The sequence below is a fragment of the Hylobates moloch genome, unplaced genomic scaffold, assembly GCF_009828535.3.
Source record: "Hylobates moloch isolate HMO894 unplaced genomic scaffold, HMol_V3 SCAFFOLD_16, whole genome shotgun sequence".
Classification (NCBI taxonomy): Eukaryota; Metazoa; Chordata; class Mammalia; order Primates; family Hylobatidae; genus Hylobates; species Hylobates moloch.
In genome coordinates this window covers 33,455,099-33,461,476 of record NW_026652291.1, presented here as the reverse complement: position 1 = coordinate 33,461,476, position 6,378 = coordinate 33,455,099, and the positions used below count along the sequence as shown (strand labels likewise).

The window sequence follows — 6,378 nt, the reverse complement described above, 5'->3', positions numbered from 1 at the left end:
TAGTAGAGACGGGGTTTCACCCTGGTCTCTACTAAAAATACAAAAAATTAGCCGGGCGTGGTGGCGGGCGCCTGTAGTCCCAGCTACTCGGAGAGGCTGAGGCAGGAGAATGGCGTGAACCCGGGCGGCGGAGCTTGCAGTGAGCCGAGATTGCGCCACTGCACTCCAGCCTGGGCGACAGAGCGAGACTCCGTCTCAAAAAAAAAAAAAAAATAAAAAAAATAACATTCTTAGGTAGTTCTGTTATGCACCAAAGTTTGAAAATCAGAGTCCTAGCACTAGACCCTCATCTGGGATTGCTTTCTGCTGTTCCTCAAGAGACCTGAAGTCACTCTCTGCCCTTGATCAGTTCCTTTTTCCAACCATGGATAGTAGATGAATGAGAAACAATAAATAGAGCTACATGGACTTCTCATTGGCCACGTGACCTTAAACGTTCCCATTCATTCACTTAGCTGGAAAAAATTTCCCAGATGAACGACCTTAAACCTCAGCTCTTTGCCCTTTGAAAATCTGAACTTAAATTTTCCAAGTAAGTGCATTGCATGTAGTTTTCTGTATTTTTTTGCAGCTATAGTTTTTGAAAGGGACATAGAATTACTAAAAGCCCAAATCAGAAACTGAAAATGTATACTTAAAGCAGAACATTGCAAGATATTTAAACATTTTCCTTCTTCTCTCTGTTTCTTTTCTTTCTCTCTCTTTTTTTTTTTTTTGAGACAGAGTCTCACTCTGTCACTCAGGCTGGAGTGCAGTGGCACAATCTGGGCTCACTGCAAGCTCCACCTCCTGGGTTCAAGCAATTCTGTGCCTCAGCCTCCTGAGTAGCTGGGATTACAGGCACATGCCACGCTGACCGGATAATTTTTGTATTTTTAGTAGAGACAGGGCTTCACCATGTTGCCCAGGCTGGTCTCGAACTCCTGAGCTCAGGGAGTCTGCCTGCCTTGGCCTCCCAAAGTGCTAGGATACAGGCATGAGCTACTGTGCCTGGCCTCTGTTTCTATGAAAGGCAGGAGAGGCTTGAAGATGCCTGCCCTTTTCTGTAAGGTGAGCCCATTTATCTTGTAGGCTTATATGGCAGCACCACATCTGGGTCTTTAAACAAAGATATCAAAGGATTTCTTCAAATTTGACAGGCTTGTTGATAATTGTGATACATGAGGCTGAAGGAAAAGTTATGGGATAGGCACAGAAGCCAACTTTGAGCTATAAGACTTTCCCATGACCTGTGCCCCCAAAATAGTAGCTCCCTGCTGGCGACCATCTGAAGTCTCGATCTGACCCTGCCCCAAAACATTTGGCATGTGGAAGCTGGCCCAGCTGTCACAGAGCAAGGAGATAAATACATTTCCCAGTGTTTATAGATCTCTGCATATCCTCGCAGTAATTGCTGTTTTAAAACACCCGATAAAATTCAAGAATGTGCCAATAATAACTGTCTCAACACAGGCTGGGCTGGATTTCCAAAGCACCAGCTGCTGAATGCTGTCCCTCTAGAAAAGGTGGGCAGGGTGCTGTCTGCACAGTTGGGGGCTCTGTTCACCTCCTGGCTCCAGATCCACCTTACCCCAAACCAAAGGACTGGTCTGATCTACTTTAGGTCAGGGGAACGGGGCAGACTGGGTGAGGAAGTGTCACAGCTCACCCTCTCTGTTAGCTTTCCTTAACCAACCTCCCTTTGCCTAGGAGGGCCCATTGCTGGTCTCACTCTGCCCTTCCTCTTCCTCAGTCAGATTCTTAAAGCTTCACATAAAAACCTTTGAGTCTCTTCCCTTGACACCATTCATTCTCCCCTTGCCCTTCCTTCCCTAAATCTCCTCCATGATACAAGAGAGTGCCCAAGACTTCATCTGGACTGAAATGTTAAAATATATGTCATTTAACTTAATGAGGAAGGGTATATACAAGGTCTTCCATTTGAGTCAAGAAACTGAGAAGCAATATGGAGTTAATTTAGGCACTCGTGTCTCCAAAGATCAGGCAGAGGTCAGATCAGTTTATGCTGAAAAGCATAATACTAATGTATTCCCCACATTTCAGGGAGATTCAGGGAAAACCTCTCCCAATTTATTATATACAGGTATTTCCCACCGAAATGACTAAGGCAAGAGCAGTAAGGGATGGGAGACAAGGACCTCCACGGGGCCTAGACTGAGGTAGAGAAAATGCCGTACTTAGATGTGGAAATATTTTCCTTTCTCTTGGGAAGGACCCCTGTAAGAAAAGGGAGGCTTGGGTTCACACCAAACCAGGAGATTAATTCCATTTTCCTCAACAAATATTGAACATCCCGTATGTGCCAGACATGGTATTGGATGTGGAGGATACAATGATGATGAAGCAGACGTGGTTCCTGCCCTCATGAGGCTACAGTCCAGAGGGGTAATTCTATTAATCGGTTAATCATTAAATAAATCTGCAATTGCAGCAGAGATAAGTGCTGCAAAGGAGAGGCTTTTGGGCTGTGAGAGCCAATATGGGAGAGAATTTGACTTTGTCTGCAGGGTCAGGATTGCTTTCCAGAAAAAGTGATGACTGGATTGAGAGCTGAATGATGAGTAAGAATTAGGTAGATAAAAGAGCGGAAGAGAGAACATGAGCTGAGGCCCTGTGGGGCTGGGGCATAGAAGGAAGAAGGCACTGGTGTAAGGACCATGGGTTGGAGCAGGAAGAGCCAAGGGGAGAGGGGCAAGGCTGTAGAAAGGGGAGAGGCAGGGCTGGAGAGGGTCTAGGGCACAGGTCGGGGAGGTCCTTGCTTGTAGACCATGTTAAGGATTTTAGTCTTTATCAGAAAAGAAATGGGGGAGCCGTTGATCAGTGGTGGGGTGGGATATGTTCAGATTTATGTGGGGAGATTATTCTTAGCTACAGTATGAGGGCTGGGGTGGGAAAGGCAGATTCAAGGTGGGAAGAGCAGGCAGGAGGGTTTTGCAGTGGCCCATGCAAGAAATGATGGCAGCTTGGGACAAGTTGATGGCAGTGACGGGAAGAGATTTAAGAGGTGAAATCAACAGAGATTGATGTTTGTGTTCACCTTATCACCTGGAAGCTTCCTCTAGTATAAATCTGACAGGAGCCTAAAGGTAGCATGCCCACTGGTGCACAAGAGAGCAGATCAAAGCTAAATTATATTTATCTGAACAAATAGCACTGGTACTGGATCCCAAGGAACATTTTCCATCTCTTCTGAATCTTCAGGATGAGCAGGCACTGAAAATGAAGCACAAGGGAAGGAAGCAGGCACCCAGGTTATTTTTAGCAAACTATAGGAAATAGCCGACATTCTAATTTGAATCCTTCTCATTAAAACCCAGAGCCGATCCTCACACAGTTCTTGCTTCTAATGTCTGCAAACTTCTCTTTTTCCAGATAATTGACAATAGGCTCTCATGGAAGTCTTCTCTGCATTTCTGCAAAAATTTAGGAAACATTAGGTTTGACACCATCATCATGTTTGCCAAGGCAGCAAAAATCCCAGCCGGCAAAGCTTCAAGTGTGATGAAGCAGAACAGCAAGGACAGCACGGAATGACTGATCATTTCAGAATGTCATCTAGTGAGAGTTTCCAGTGTGGGAGTTTTCCATTGTTTTGAAGCAGAAGAAATAGGGACTGGCTGCTTTGGAAGAAACATACTGTGGTGATGTAGGTAGAGTTTCCTCTTCTTTCTTTTCTACCTGTCCTTTCTGCTCTCAAGTGGTTCCTTGAAGATAAAATTATTTTGTAATACTTTCATTTAATAACAACAAAACTTTTTTATATTCAGCAAGTTGAAATTGTATAGAACAGTCAGTGTCTGATTTATTACTATTACTGATGTTCAGGGCACACTGTGGCCACAGGAGGGGTAGTGTCAATTCTGTTGGAGAATCAGGCAAAGCTTCCTAGGGGATGTACACTTGGAGCTGAGTCTTGACTTATATGCAAGGATTAGTTGGGTAAATGGGCAGCATAGGAGGGAATGCCCTTCTAGGGAGAATAAACATGTTAGAGGAACCCCTGCCTACCAGGCCTCTGGCTTAATAAAACATGACCTGAATGATTCCATCTTGAAGTGAGTAGCGAAGCACTCACAAGGCACTTATAAGGTTAATACTTATGGTCTGAAAATAACCACATTCTAAGATGACCATCAATTATAATTACAGAATATTTATGGCCATACAGAACATCTCCCACCAAGTCTACAGAATGTCCAGATGTCCTAAGAATACAGCCCACTTTACTTAAGTGAAGTGTTAATGAGTATTAACGAGATAATTACTGTTAATGAGTGGGCTTAGGTTGAAGGATTAATGGTCATCTATAACACCAATAGCCTCTGCCTTTAAAGAGCACATATGCATGTTCCAAGTTTAAATCTAGCCCCTTACAGTTTCTAGTAAGTAGAGTCACTAACAAAGGATGGCATCTTCCTTCTCCTGTTTTCTGAGGACGCCCTACTCTGTAATAGAGTAGTTTCCAATAAACTCAATTCTTTTACTGTGCTCTGTGACTTGCCTTGAATTCTTTTCTGCATGAGATCCAAGAACCTGCTCTTGGAGTCTGTATCGGGACCCACTCTTCGGGCAATAGTTATGAAAGTATCTGCTATGTTCAGAAAACTGGATGCAATTTAGTAGAGGTGGAATATACAGTTTGCTTATGAGTGTATGTGTGAGAGACAGAGACAGAAACACATACACCTGCACAGAGAGACAGAGAGAGAGAGAGAGAAATAAGGACAGCGGGTATGAGGAGAGACAGAGAGGGAGAGAGAGAGAGAAATAAGGACATAGAGAAAGAGAGAGGGAAAAAGAGAGAGAGAGGAGAGAAGGGGGGGGAAGAGAGAGAGATTAAGATTGGACCCCAGTCTCTATTCAAGAAGGAGCTATTGAAGACTTTTAAGCAAAGGAGTGCCGTGTTCAGAGCTGCACTCCGAAAGCTCACTCAGGCACTGGGTAGAGGATAATTGGGTTGGGAGGGGATCCCAAACTACAGGCAAGGAGACCGGTTAAAACACTTTTATAAGGGTGAAGAAAACCAGAATATGTCACCCTAAAATGTGCCTCTTTGACATAAGTATTTTTGAGCTAAAGGCAATTAAAAAACAGCAAGCAGGCCAGGTGCGGTGGCTCATGCCTGTAATGCTACCACTTTGGGAGGCCGATGTGGGCAGATTGCCTGAGCTCAGGAGTTTGAGACCAGCCTGGGCAAAGTGATGAAACACTCTCTCTACTAAAATACAAAAATAATTAGCCAGGCATGGTGGCGTGCACCTGTAATCCCAGCTACTTGGGAGGCTGAGGCAGGAGAATTGCTTGAACCGAGGAGGCGGAGTTTGCAGTGAGCCGAGATTGTGCCGCTGCACTCCAGCCTAGGAAACAGAGTGAGACTCTGTCTCAAAAAAAAAAAAAAAACAAAAACAGAAACAAAAACAAAACAAAACAAAACAAAACAACAAAAACAAAAAAACAGCAAGCAGGGAAGAGCTCTCTCTGTGCTTCCCCTTTGCTGCCCAAAGACAGAATATAAATTCTCCTTTACTGGAGACAGCTCCAGGAAAGAAATCTGCAAACGAGCCTTGCTCTGTTAATTTTCATCTGTTTACCTTCCCATAGTTTCCTACCTTTGAAAACCTAAGACTGCTTCTCTTTGTCCTGTCATTTCTCTACAGATTTATTGTTTTTTGTTTAAGGTACTACATAAGCCAGTGTTCTAAGTCACTGCTTTGAGTTACCTTTCATTGAAGTTTCTCTGGCATGCTGTGCATTACACACATTAATAAACTTGCTTATTTTTTCCCTTGCTAATCTGTTTTTTGTTACAGGGGTCTGCTCCTACTCTGAACTTATGAGGGTTGAGGAGAAATTATGTTTTTCCCCCAGCAAGTGTTCAAATGAGAAATGGTGAGGACAGCAGCATTGGGTAAAGAGAGGGGTAGATTTGAGAGGTATCAAGAAGGGGGTGACTTTGAGGGCAGTGAGGAATGAGAGAGTGTGGGAAGTTTAGGAAGATGCCCAAATTTCCAGCTTGGGTGATGGGTAAAGGTGCTATTCTCACCGTGGAACTCAAGAGGAAGGATGCAATTTGGGAAAACATGAGATCCTTTTGGAACTAAATTCCTTGAGGTCTGCGTGGACAGTGACAGGGTGTGGATCAAAACCACTCAGGTGGAAAAAACCTGAGTTTTTTCCCAGCTCTGTTGGTATGACTTTATTTGACTTCCCTCTCTGAGTCTTGTCTTTTTTTCCATAAGGTATATTATTGCCTTTCTTGGCTTCATTTCTGATCTCATAGAGAAGAGATCTGTGAAAGTGCTTTGTAAATGTCCTCACAAATATAAATATTTATGTTTTCAGGGAAGTGAAGGTGTAAAACGCCGAGTCAACAGTACC

At 43.8% G+C, this 6,378-nt stretch overlaps 1 long non-coding RNA gene across 1 annotated transcript in view; it reads left to right on the top strand.

Annotated features, from left to right (window-relative positions):
* The window catches only part of LOC131381430 (uncharacterized), a 41,564-nt gene extending 37,969 nt beyond the window's left edge, over positions 1-3,595 (top strand). Inside the window, exon 3 of the long non-coding RNA XR_009210200.1 lies at positions 3,373-3,595. This is a non-coding gene — a long non-coding RNA (uncharacterized LOC131381430). The remainder of the gene's footprint in view (positions 1-3,372) is intronic.
* The last annotated feature ends 2,783 nt before the right edge of the window (positions 3,596-6,378 follow it).